The 12,959-nt window shown below is 40.1% G+C and overlaps 1 protein-coding gene across 2 annotated transcripts in view; it reads right to left on the bottom strand.

The window, feature by feature from the left end:
- LOC126284443 (cytochrome P450 302a1, mitochondrial) overlaps positions 1-7,462 on the bottom strand; it is a 208,313-nt gene extending 200,851 nt beyond the window's left edge. The window contains exon 1 of one of the 2 annotated variants that reach the window (XM_049983364.1): positions 7,321-7,462. The gene's annotated coding sequence lies outside the window, so the exon portion shown is untranslated. The remainder of the gene's footprint in view (positions 1-7,320) is intronic. The other variant, XM_049983363.1, reaches the window with a different exon arrangement.
- Positions 7,463-12,959: the final 5,497 nt, after the last annotated feature.

Here is a 12,959-nt window from a genome sequence, read left to right as displayed (position 1 = left end):
CCACACCATGATGCCGGGTGTTGGCCCTGTGTGCCTCGGTCGTATGCAGTCCTGATTGTGGCGCTCAGCTGCACGGCGCCAAACACGCATACGACCATCATTGGCACCAAGGCAGAAGCGACTCTCATCGCTGAAGACGACACGTCTCCATTCGTCCCTCCATTCACGCCTGTCGCGACACCACTGGAGGGGGGCTGCACGATGTTGGGGCGTGAGCGGAAGACGGCCTAACGGTGTGCGGGACCGTAGCCCAGCTTCATGGAGACGGTTGCGAATGGTCCTCGCCGATACCCCAGGAGCAACAATGTCCCTAATTTGCTGGCAAGTGGCGGTGCGGTCCCCTACGGCACTGCGTAGGATCCTACGGTCTTGGCGTGCATCCGTGCGTCGCTGCGGTCCGGTCCCAGGTCGACGGGCACGTGCACCTTCCGCCGACCACTGGCGACAACATCGATGTACTGTGGAGACCTCACGCCCCACGTGTTGAGCAATTCGGCGGTACGTCCATCCGGCCTCCCGCATGCCCACTATACGCCCTCGCTCAAAGTCCGTCAACTGCACATACGGTTCATGTCCACGCTGTCGCGGCGTGCTACCAGTGTTAAAGACTGCGCTGGAGCTCCGTATGCCACGGCGAACTGGCTGACACTGACGGCGGCGGTGCACAAATGCTGCGCAGCTAGCGCCATTCGACGGCCAACACCGCGGTTCCTGGTGTGTCCGCTGTGCCGTGCGTGTGATTATTGCTTGTACAGCCCTCTCCCAGTGTCCGGAGCAAGTATGGTGGGTCTGACACACCGGTGTCAATGTGTTCTTTTTTCCATTTCCAGGAGTGTATATTAAAATCACCAGCAACCACTAGTTCCTTGTTTTTTTTTAATTTTAGATGAGATACTAAATCTTAAAGGCCGTTTATAAACAGGTTGAAATTTCCTGAAGGTGCTCTGTATATGGCTACTATTAAAAGGACCTATTATGAAATTCTATCTCTGTGGAAAATGCTTATAAGTGCTGCTCGAAGCAAAATTTATTAATGTCAATATTCTTAAATTTAAAACTGTTTTAACAAATGTGGCAACTCCTCCTTTCTCCATCTTTTGTCTACAGAAGTAGGAGGCTAACTTAAATTCTGTACGGTTTAACATTTCTATACCAGTGGTCACATGATGTTCAGAGAGGCAGATTATATCAACTGGGTTCGATTACTCTAATTCATCAAGGCACAAAACTAGTTCATTAATTTTACTTCTAAGCCCTCGAATATTTTGATGCACTAAAGATAGTTGGCATTTCACATTTACCGAGATGAAATCGGGTGGAAATAAAATTTCTGCTGATTGCTGTAAAGTTTTAACCAACAGCTGTGTTCGCTGATCCAATGTGTCAGGATTATACTGTTTGAGTTCTTTATCAAGCTGAAGGTTTGTTTCAATCTTTACTTCTCTCAGAACTTGACTTCGTTCTGTCCTACCTATCCTAAAAAAAGGTGCTGCTCCAGCACCTATGACCACTGGTATATTACCACTCATGGCAGTGCCTCCCAGCCCCCATCCTCTTACATTTCCTGCTATGAGGCCAGCCAGTTTACCCTTCCCTTTCCTGTTGAGGTGTAGGCCATGTCTAGTATAATCACACCTACTGAGAGAATCAACAGGAACCAAACCAATATGTGACCTGGCACCCAACTCAAGCAGCTGTTCCAACTCCAAATTAACTCTCCTGACAGTGACAGCAGAGTTTAAATGAGGTCGGTCATGGCGTCTCAGAACAGACACAAACTCAACACTGGTATGTCTCTTTGCTGATGCAATCTTTGCCAGGTCACACTCTATATTGTACCGAGGATCTCTGTCAATACTATTGCCTGGCTCACCCAGAATAATCATGGTGTCTTCCTTGGTAAAATCTTTACAGAGTGAACCTAAATCCTCTGTCACCTCACCCAGACCAGCATTTGGTTTAAAAAAATTTGTGACCTGGTATTCTGATCCTAACTGGTCCTGCACCTCTGGCATGTGAACTACCTAACAACAAAACTTTCTTTCTCTTTGCTGACTTCCCTACATTCTTATTCAATTTTCTACTTGTTGTGCCATCTCTACACCTACCTCTGTCTGAGGCTCATCAGCTTCTAACTAGAGGTCAAACTTATTCTTTACATTCACCACAAAGCTGTCTGACAAAGTTCTAGGTCTGTTACACCTGTTATCTGTTGCCACTTCCCACCTCTCTTTACCCTTCTCCCTCCTTAACCTGTTCAGATATTCCCTAGCCTGCTCTAACTGTGCCTGAAGGGCAGCGATTTTCCCCTCCTGTTCCACTCTTTTCCTATCTCTACTGCATATCTTACAGCTCATTTAAGTATCGGTTGTTCAATAATGTTTCATTTTTATTAAAGCTACGTACTGTACAAAATCATGAAATTTGCTGAAACTCCACGGAAAAAAGTAAGTGGTGGTTTTACAGGGGGAGGCATAACTTTGGAACTTCTGTCAGGGACGCAGGGTCACCCCGGTACAGCTATGCATGGGATATCTTTTGTACACAGAGAAGGGCGACTCGAATGGTCACAAGTTTGTTCGACGCACGGGAGTCACGGAGATGCCGAGACACGTGAACGGGCATACTCTTGCAAATGAACACTCATCATTCAGCGACAGTATACTTAACTACAAGAACTAATGTTAAAGACAGAAATATGGATAATTCTCACCCCAGCAAGAAAAGTGACAACTCGAAAAACGGCAATTTTTTGTTTGTCACTGAAAAATACGTGCGAAGTGCACCAACACACAAGAAAAATATAATGGAATTTACTACCAACAATACTCACTCGAAATTTAAGGAAAGCTTATACAGTGTACGTTATTCTTTAAGTAGAATTTTCTCAAGTATTGCATTTTCGAGTTGTGCATCTCTTCTTGCCGGGATGTTTATATTCTTCAACCCACCGCGGAACACTTCCGTGGGCATCATGATTTAGACTTAGTTCAGCATGCACAGAGGAATCACGAAGTCATTTCTCCCGCACTTCATATGCGGTCGAAACGGGAAGAAACCGTATAACATGTGGTACCACGCCGCGTATCGTCTGCCATGCATTTCAGTGTGGTTAATCATTGCTTCAAATAAATTTCCATGCGTAAGATAGACACATTCGCATGAATTAAACAATTCTTATGAACACTAGAAGGGGGGGGGGGGGGGGGAATGAACTTTATTACCCATTCTTAAAAATGTAAGTGGCTCAGAAAGGAGTTCAATGGGCAGCAACAACAATTTTTGATCATTTTCCCAATAACATAAAAGTCTGACAGGTAACAAAACGTGTTTAATCTGATTTAAAATCAGATCTCCTGAACAATTCATTTTATTCCACTGACGAATTTCTACTTACATACTGGCAACCATTAAAAGAAATTAAAAGAATTAATTTACCCTCGATGTGTTGGCGAAAATACACGTTTCAAACCGGAGATACGCAGAAAACATCATCCTAAATTACACTAAACGCATTCTCTGAAAATTATTTAGAGCAGTTAGTTTATGAGCCCACACGAATAGTAAACGGTTGTAAAACAACTGACGTCTACATCTACATCTACATGACTACTCTGCAATTCACATTTAAGTGCTTGGCAGAGGGTTCATCGAACCACAATCATACTATCTCTCTACTATTCCACTCCCGAACAGCGAGCGGGAAAAACGAACACCTAAACCTTTCTGTTCGAGCTCTGATTTCTCTTATTTTATTTTGATGATCATTCCTACCTATGTAGGTTGGGCTCAACAAAATATTTTCGCATTCGGAAGAGAAAGTTGGTGACTGAAATTTCGTAAAAAGCTCTCGCCGCGACGAAAAACGTCTATGCTGTAATGACTTCCATCCCAACTCGTGTATCATATCTGCCACACTCTCTCCTCTATAACGTGATAATACAAAACGAGCTGCCCTTCTTTGCACCCTCTCGATGTCCTCCGTCAATCCCACCTGGTAAGGATCCCACACCGCGCAGCAATATTCTAACAGAGGACGAACGAGTGTAGTGTAAGCTGTCTCTTTAGTGGACTTGTTGCATCTTCTAAGTGTCCTGCCAATGAAACGCAACCTTTGGCTCGCCTTCCCGACAATATTATCTATGTGGTCCTTCCAACTGAAGTTGTTCGTAATTTTAACACCCAGGTACTTAGTTGAATTGACAGCCTTGAGAATTGTACTATTTATCGAGTAATCGAATTCCAACGGAGTTCTTTTGGAACTCATGTGGATCATCTCACACTTTTCGTTATTTAGCGTCAACTGCCACCTGACACACCATACAGTAATCTTTTCTAAATCGCTTTGCAGCTGATACTGGTCTTCGGATGGGCAGCACGTCTTCGTAACAAATAATTTCGCGGTAACAGCGAGCACCAAAACGGAAACAGGGATTGGTGAATACAGGGTTGTCGTGGCGAGACTGAATTCTGCATCTCCCAAATCAGCCAAAACTAAACGTAAAACATATCTACTCGAAAAAAGCAGATAAAAATTCGCCTGGTATCTCCCTGAGAGGCAATCCAAACTAACAATCTAAGTGCAGACCAGATGTGGCTTGAATTCAAAGAATTAGCATCGACAGCAAATGAAAGATTTACTCTAAATAAATTAACAAACGGTGGAGCTGAGCCCCGTGGTATACAAAACAGGTCAGAACACTGTTGCAGAAACACCAAAATAACAGAATGCCAAATTTAAAAGAAGGCAAAATCACCAAGATTAGCGATCTTTTGCAGAAGCTCAAAATTTAGCGCGGACTACAATTCGAGATTTTCTGCAGCGCAAATTTGTCAATAAATCTGGCAGATAATCTAAAGAGATTGCTCGTATGTAAAATATGCTATCGGTAAGACACAATCTATGGCTTCTCTGCACGATATCAATGGAAATACTATCGATGATAGTGGTGCTTTCGCAGAGTTACTAAATGCAGCCTTCCGAAATTCATTCATCCGTGAAGACGATGTAAAATACTTCAGAATTCGAATCAAGAACAGCGGCCAACAAGCGTAACTAACAAATAGATATCCTCGGAATATTGAAGCAACTTAAATCACTTAATAAAAAGCAAGTCTTCAGGTCTAGACCGCACACCAACTAGATTCCTTTCAGAGTGTTGCTGATGCAATAGCTCCATACTTAACAATCATATACAAACGTTCGCTGGATGATAGATCCGTACCCAGACTGGAAACTTGCACAGGTCACACTAATATTTAAGAAAGGAAACGGAAGAAATCCACTAAATCACAGACCCACATCATTAACGTTAATATCTTGGAACATATCTTCTGTTCGAACATTATGAATTACCTTGAAGAGAACGATCAGCAGGCACACGGTCAACACGGATTTAGAAAATATCGTTCTTGTGCAACACAACTAGCTCTTTATTCACTCGAAGTGATGAGTGCTGTCGACAAAGGAATTCAAATTAACTCCGTATTTCTAGATTTCCAGAAGGCTTTTGAAACCTTACGTCATACGCAGCTTGAAATCAAATTGCATGCTAACGGAATATCGCCACAGAGATCACAGTTTGTAGTAATTTAGGGAAAGACATCGGGTATAAGAGAAGTGATTCGTGGCTTTCCCCAAGGTAGTGTTATGGGCCCTCTGTTGTTCCCTATCTTTAAAAACGATTTAGGAAAACATTTGGGCAGCCGTCTTTGTTTCCAGATGATGCTGTTGCCTATGATCTAGTAATGTCATCAAAAGATCAAAATCAACTGCAAAACGATCCAGTTAAGATATCTGTATAGTGCGAAAATTGTCAATTGACCTTGAATAATAGAAAGTGTGAGGTCGTCTACATGAGTGCTAAAACGAATCCGTTGAACTTCGGTTACACGATAAATCAATCAAATATAAAGGCCGTAAATTCAACTAAACACCTATGATTACAAATACGAACAACTTAAATTGGGAAGAACACACAGAAATTGTGGGAAAGGCGAACCAAAGACTGCGTTTTATTGGCACAGCACTTACATGGTACAACAAATATACTAAAAACTCGCTTACACTACGCTTGTTCCTTCTCTTCTGGAATAATGCTGAGCGGTGGAGATCCTTACCAGACAGGATTAACAGAATACATCGAGAAAATTCAAAGCTGGGCAGCACGTTTTATATTATCGAGAAATACTGAGAGTCACGGACATGATACAGGATTTGGTGTGGATGTCATTAAAACAAAGGCGTTTCTCGTTGCAATGTGATCTCACAGATCTTCAACCAACAGCTTTCTCCTCCGAATTTTGTTGACGTGATACTACATGTGGAGAAATGTTCATCATAAAATACGGAAAATTAGAGCTCGCTTGGAGGTTTATAGGTGTTCTTTTTCCGGCGCGCTGTTCTTGATTGAGAATTATTGTGAAGGTGGTTGGATGAAACCTCTGCTAGGAACTTGGGTGTGATTTGCAGAGTAGCCATGTGGATGTTGATGAAGTGTAGTTGCATGTGTACGACTAAAAATAATCACGTGTTCATTAATGTTAACACCAGTCACTTATACGTATATTGTAAACCGGCTCGTTCGACATCATTCCGATAAATGAATCGTTCAAATGATTACGGAACATATAACTAACTGGTCATGGATCTCCTGGTCTTTCAGTAGTCTTTTACTTTCAAACAACCAAGACCACCAACATTTATTGTAGGTGGTCTTGAAACAACCTTGTTTTTGCGCAACGATATCTAAAGTTAAATGCCGAGTTGATAGCCTCCATATAGACATATTATCCATCATATTCTGAACAACAGAAAAAATAATGAGGAATTGTTGCACTTTTCCTTTATACCGAATGCTATTGTTTTTTATTTTGCCTCCCAATACTATGCGCGGCGGTGCTTTTCCTTTTGCTGTCACACACACACACACACACACACACACACACATTGTTCACTTATGATAGGTGTGATCATATATTTATGCACACACGTAAGATACAGTACTCAACTACTAATCTAACACTTGGTGGGAGCTCCGACCCAAGCCTACCACGTTGCATACATCGGGAGAGAAAAATGCCCTGTGGATTGTGGAGAATAACTGCGGCTGCTGTTTCTGCGTTAAGTAGGAACAGACCACACATGCTCGCAATTAATGATATGAAAAATCTTATGTACATTATACTGGGCAAAAACGTTCGGAGACATGTAAAAGACGTTTATGGCTACGACAAGGAACACTGTTCAAGAGCATGAATGTCAGCACGGTGCGTGAGAAATCAGAAGCAAGAACCAAATACCATCTTGACAAAACTTACCTGTTAGCAAAGTACCGCGAACGTAGCTCACTCGCAGATGATCCTGTGCTACTGGATCTGGTGAGTCTCAGAAGTCTGTGACCTCAGGTCGCGGGCTCAGCATTTGAATAACATCAACATAAGAGTCACGTGACGAGCGAGAGAGAGAGAGAGAGAGAGAGAGAGAGAGAGAGGAAAAACAAAACGAATAGAAACTCTGTATGTTGCAAGATGATTCACGTACGTTGCAAGATTTTGTGCATTCAACGAAAGCATTCGTACTTTCGCCGATGAAAACTTCTACAAATCCTCAAGTTATATTCTGAACTAATCCTCGAAGTAGTTGACATGGTTATGATACTGTAAAGTAAGTCTACCGGTTTTACAATCGTGTATAAGTATGTACCGGTACAATAATTTTACTGCTCAGCACTCCAGAAAGCAACGAAGTACAATAATGAATCGAATTAGGGCTTTCCGTGATTTTCCAAGGTCGATTAGGCATTGCCGCGATGCTTCCTTAATAAAGACCACGGCCGAACCCATGTCCTGTCCTCATCGAGTGTATTACGTACCGGTACGCTGTGTGTTGTATATTTTGAGCTACGGATTTGCACGATATTACCTTGACAAATCGTGTACAATTGTCAGATGATCCGTGGATGTATAAAGATAAATTAAAAAATACAAACATATCTCGACGGAGTAAAATAAAAATTGATGTACGGGCTACAAATTCAATCGGGAGGAGAAAGGAAAAAAATGTAGTCACAATTATACTAATGCGAATTTCCAGAGGGCATCTGAAAAATTTATGTGAGGTCATTGTTCTAAGGTCTGCAAGAACTAAATTACTTGATTTTTGTATCTTTACTAGATCTACTACGTGAATACTGTTAATGACTGGAAATTAAAACTAAGGCAAATTTACGTATGAGAAAAATGTGTTACTAGAACGTTAGTCTTCATCGTAACTAAGAAGAAATGTCATACAGACCTATGTCGAGATTAAAATTCTATAGAACTTTATAGGTACCACCTCACACAACAAGACATAACGAAGGCAGTATAGACTGAAAGAAAACAATAGATAGATTGATTTATCTCACAGTCTTTAACAATCAGAGTTACAAAACATGTACTATACCTTAGAAGTTTATTTCCAGAAAGAACTGAAGGTTGTCAAATGTGTATTAAATCATAGACAAATGAGATGTGTTGGAACAGGCTCCTCAGTATTCACTCTTCTGTTTCTACTTTTGGTATCAAAATGTCTTATTACGGAATAATTCACATGTTTCATGTTCTGTAAACTGGGGTGAATAGAAACTCTTTTCAACTTTAAAGGCAAAAAATTGATAATTTTAGAAAGAAATATGAAAATCAAAATTCTATGGGATTACAGGTTTGTGTCTAACTTTATAGTTAGGTTTGGAAAATAGCTAAAAGTTTTTGTAATACAAAAACTAAAAACTTTGTGTTTCTGTTCACTGCATGAGGAGGGATGAATAGAAGCAGCAGTGTTAATCTCATTAATTTTTTTCTGTATAGTGGTCTTTGGTGTGAATATGGACAGGTCAAATTTCTTTTGGAACTAGGAGAATTAAGGAGCGAAATTTATCTGATCCAAAGACAATTTTTTTTATGAATCAGGAACTGATAATATTGCATTACTTGTAGCTTTTAATTCTCTTTTCTAAACAAAAATTGTTACCTCTCTTTACTTTATTGTAAATTAAATTGATAAACTTAGTTTGTTAATACAGTACGTCATTGAAGTATTTAGAAATGATGTCTTTGAATCTACAAATCGTACCTCCAGAAGTAATAGAGAGCTTTTGAACAACCCCTCCTTCGCTGAAAAATGGCTCCTCGACTGTTAAAATAAAGGTGTTTAATTGCTCTTGCTTTTTCTGGAAAAAAACATCAACCTAACCTTTCCCTTCTAAATCACAAATTTTGTTTCCATACAATATAAATGTCTGCTTACTTTTTCCATCTAAATTAATCACAGCACACTCTCCTGTATTGAGAACAGTGATAGGTGATTCTTTGTTTCTGTTAACTTCTTAAGACTTCTGAAGAAACACTGCAAAATTTGCACACAGGGTATATCATAATTAGTAGCAAAAACAATCCATTTACACCATAACTAGATTTAGATTTATTTTTAAAGATCTAACCAAGAGCCCAAGAAATGGTAACTAATTCATGAAGGAGAGAGGGGAGGGAGAAGGGGGGGAGGGTGAATGCCAAAATAATACATCACTTTTGTGGCAAAATATCAACCCTGTTTACATACTTTGGAAACTTTTGTGCCAGAAGCATTCTGCATACATTATTCTAATGGAGGAATGTTTTCATTGAATGATCTGTCAATGGTGAGAGCATTAGAGATGGGGCAAAAGCTGCGACTGTGTCATTAGTAGTCTTTTTTTTTCCAAAGAAACCATTCATCTCATATACTTTAGGGAAAGTGTGAAAAACCTAAATTTTTATGGTTTGAAAATGCTGCCTAATGTGCAACAGCTTGCAAGTATTAAATTTCTTTACTTTCTGTATTAGTTGTATCAACTAGCAAACCTAAACCATTGGTCTTTTGCTACTTCTAAACATTGCTGCACCACTGGTGCCTCATTGTCTGTACGATTTAGGAGCCCTTGATTTACTATGAGAGGGGGTAATTTTACTGTGTGAATGGGTGTGTTTTTATTCAATTAAATACTTCTTGCCAGTGTATTAAAAAAATTGCTACTCACCATGTAGAGTGAGTGAAAGAGAGAGGTGCTTTTTTTATAATAATAACCTGTAGCTGAAATCCTGCAGTCAGATAGTCTATGTAGTAGCTGGAATTGTAAATTAATAGAATCATTAAAAAATTAAATAACAGATAAATGGATAATTAATAATAAGGGTTCTATTATGAAAGTGATGCAGATGACACTAGAGAATTATATTGGTTAATGTCTATTCAAGTAAGTCATCTCAAACAGTCTGATAGTAGTCATAAGATTATAATATAAAACAAAGATAATCTTAAAAAAATAATGAAGTTATGTTAAGTGCATTACAAGAATGGTAGCACAATCCCCAGGCTAAATAGTCATCCAAGATGTGTGAAAAACTAAGCCCGTTTTATGAACACAATACACAAAATACCCACTAGCACAAAATACTACAGAGCTCAGCATGATGATTTACACATCAACACATGAGAGATAAGTAGGAGGAACCCATAATCTGTCTAGTCTCAGTTCCCTAATGCTAGCATAAAAGTTAAAGTTCTGCACTGGAGTAGTTTCAGACCATGCAAAAGCTGAAGTCCCTGCAAAAATTAAAGACTACAGCGACCATTCATCTCCCAGAATCTATCACACATGTGCCCTGAATATCACATGTTACTTCAAGCAGGTCTGCCGTCTTCCAAAACTGAGCACAAAAGTTCTGAACAGCTTCCTTGAGCTCTCCACTCAAAAGTGTCTGTCAAAACTTGATCCCAGCAGTGTTCCACCAGCATCTAACTCTCATAGGTGAAGGCCATCCCCACCAAGCATACATAATTCTTATGTTCTATAGACATGACTTGACTCAACTTGGCCACTATCCACACTAAACTAATATACACTGAAGTGTCAAAGAAACTGGTATAGGCATGCTTATTCAAATACAGAGATATGTAAACAGGCAGAATACGATGCTGGAGTCGGTAACGCCTATAGAAGACAACAAATGTCTGACGCAGTTGTTAGATCATTTACTGCTGCTGCATTGGAGGTTATCAAGATTTAAGTCAGTTTGAACTGTGTGTTGTAGTCGATGTATGAACAATGGGACACAGAACCTCTGAGGTAGTGATGAAGTGGGGATTTTCCTGTATGGCCATTTCATGAGTGTATCATGAGTATGAGGAATCCAGTAAAACATCAAATCTCCAACATCGCTGTGGCCAGAAAAAGATCCTGCAAGAAAAGAATTGATGATGACTGAAGAGATTCGTTCAACGTGACAAAAGTCAAACCCTTCCGCAAGTTGCTGCAGATTTAAATGCTAGACCATCAACAAGTGTCAGCATGCAAACCATTCAATGAAAAATCATTGAATGGGCTTTCAGGGCTGAAGGCCCACTTGTGTACCCTTGGTAACCGCATGACACGAAGCCTTAGGCCTTGCCTGGGCCTTTCAACACTGGCATTGGACTGTTGATGACTGGAAACATGTTGCCTGCTCAGATGAGTCTCATTTCAAATTGCATCGAGCAAGGACGTATATGGGGATGGGGATAACCTCATGAATCCATGGTCCCGGCATGTCAGCAGGGGCTGTTCGAGCTGGTGGAGGCTCTGTAATGGTGTGGGGTGTGTGCAGTTGGAATGATATGGGACCCCTGATACATCTAGATACAGCTCTGACAGGTGACACGCACATAAGCACCCTGTCTGATCACCACCATCCACTCATGTCCATTGCACATTCCAATGGACTTGGGGAATTCCAGCATGACAATGCAACACCCCACATGTCCAGAATTGCTACAGAGTGGTCCGGGAACACTCTTCAAAGTTCAAATACTTCCACTGGCCACTAAACCCTCCAGATATGAATATTGTTCACCATATATACGGGATGCCTTGCAACATGCTGTTCAGAAGAGGTCTCCACCTCCTCATACTCTTACTGATTTATGGACATTGCTACAGGATTCATGGTGTTAATTTCCTCCAGCACTACTTTGGACATTAGTTGAGTCCATGCCATGTTGTGTTCCAGCACTTCTGTGTGCTCGTGGGGGCCCTACATGATATTATGCAGATGTACCAGTTTCTTTGGCTCTTCAGTGTATCATCAATATTGAAATAAAAATAATGTTATAGACATTCGGTCACAGTCTGAATATTTACAACAATTATAAATAATAATTTGTTCACAAATAAAAAAGCAAATATTATTGCGCCCATGCACTCATATTAACTGACATTTAATTGTTGTTGAATATTGTTTACGCAATTACTTAGGGCTGCTTGATAGCAGTGTCCTTTGGCACCCTTTTCAAAGGTGGTGTCAGCTAACACTTTCAGTTTGCTTTGAAATTACATTGGTTTTTTTCTTTCTTTTTTAATATTGATTACAAATTTCTTTCAATAAAGTTATTGGCAAAAATAGTACAATAGTCATTAAATAACTACACAAATATGACAAGATATGAGGTAGTCATGCTGCATTCAGTTACTGTGTTGTTGTAGAGGATACAAAGTTCTGACAAACATTTGCACAATGAAAAAGATTTAAAAACATAATATATCAATGAATAATACAGATGCCGATATGTAGCTTCCAGGGATGATAACTATAGTGCATGCTATCATCTGAGACATTGTTTGTTGAACTTGCACCAAGCATTTAGAAACTGTTAATTCTGTCACTGTAAAATCTTTACTTTTATGCTGTAGAAGATATTGAAAATATTATTACATCATTCGATGTACCTCATTTCTCTGATGTTTCAGATGTATTCAGATTTGCTTAATTATGGAACTCACGTTTAAAAGTTGTCAGTAGCCATATTTAAGACTTCTCTATACTCTGTCATTTCAGGTGCATCTTCTGTGCTCCCGTTATGCAAGCAACCACTGCCCACATGCTCCCTGTTCTGGGATTTACCT

The sequence above is a fragment of the Schistocerca gregaria genome, chromosome 8 (genome assembly GCF_023897955.1).
Source record: "Schistocerca gregaria isolate iqSchGreg1 chromosome 8, iqSchGreg1.2, whole genome shotgun sequence".
Classification (NCBI taxonomy): Eukaryota; Metazoa; Arthropoda; class Insecta; order Orthoptera; family Acrididae; genus Schistocerca; species Schistocerca gregaria.
This window is presented reverse-complemented; position numbering and strand designations above follow the sequence as displayed.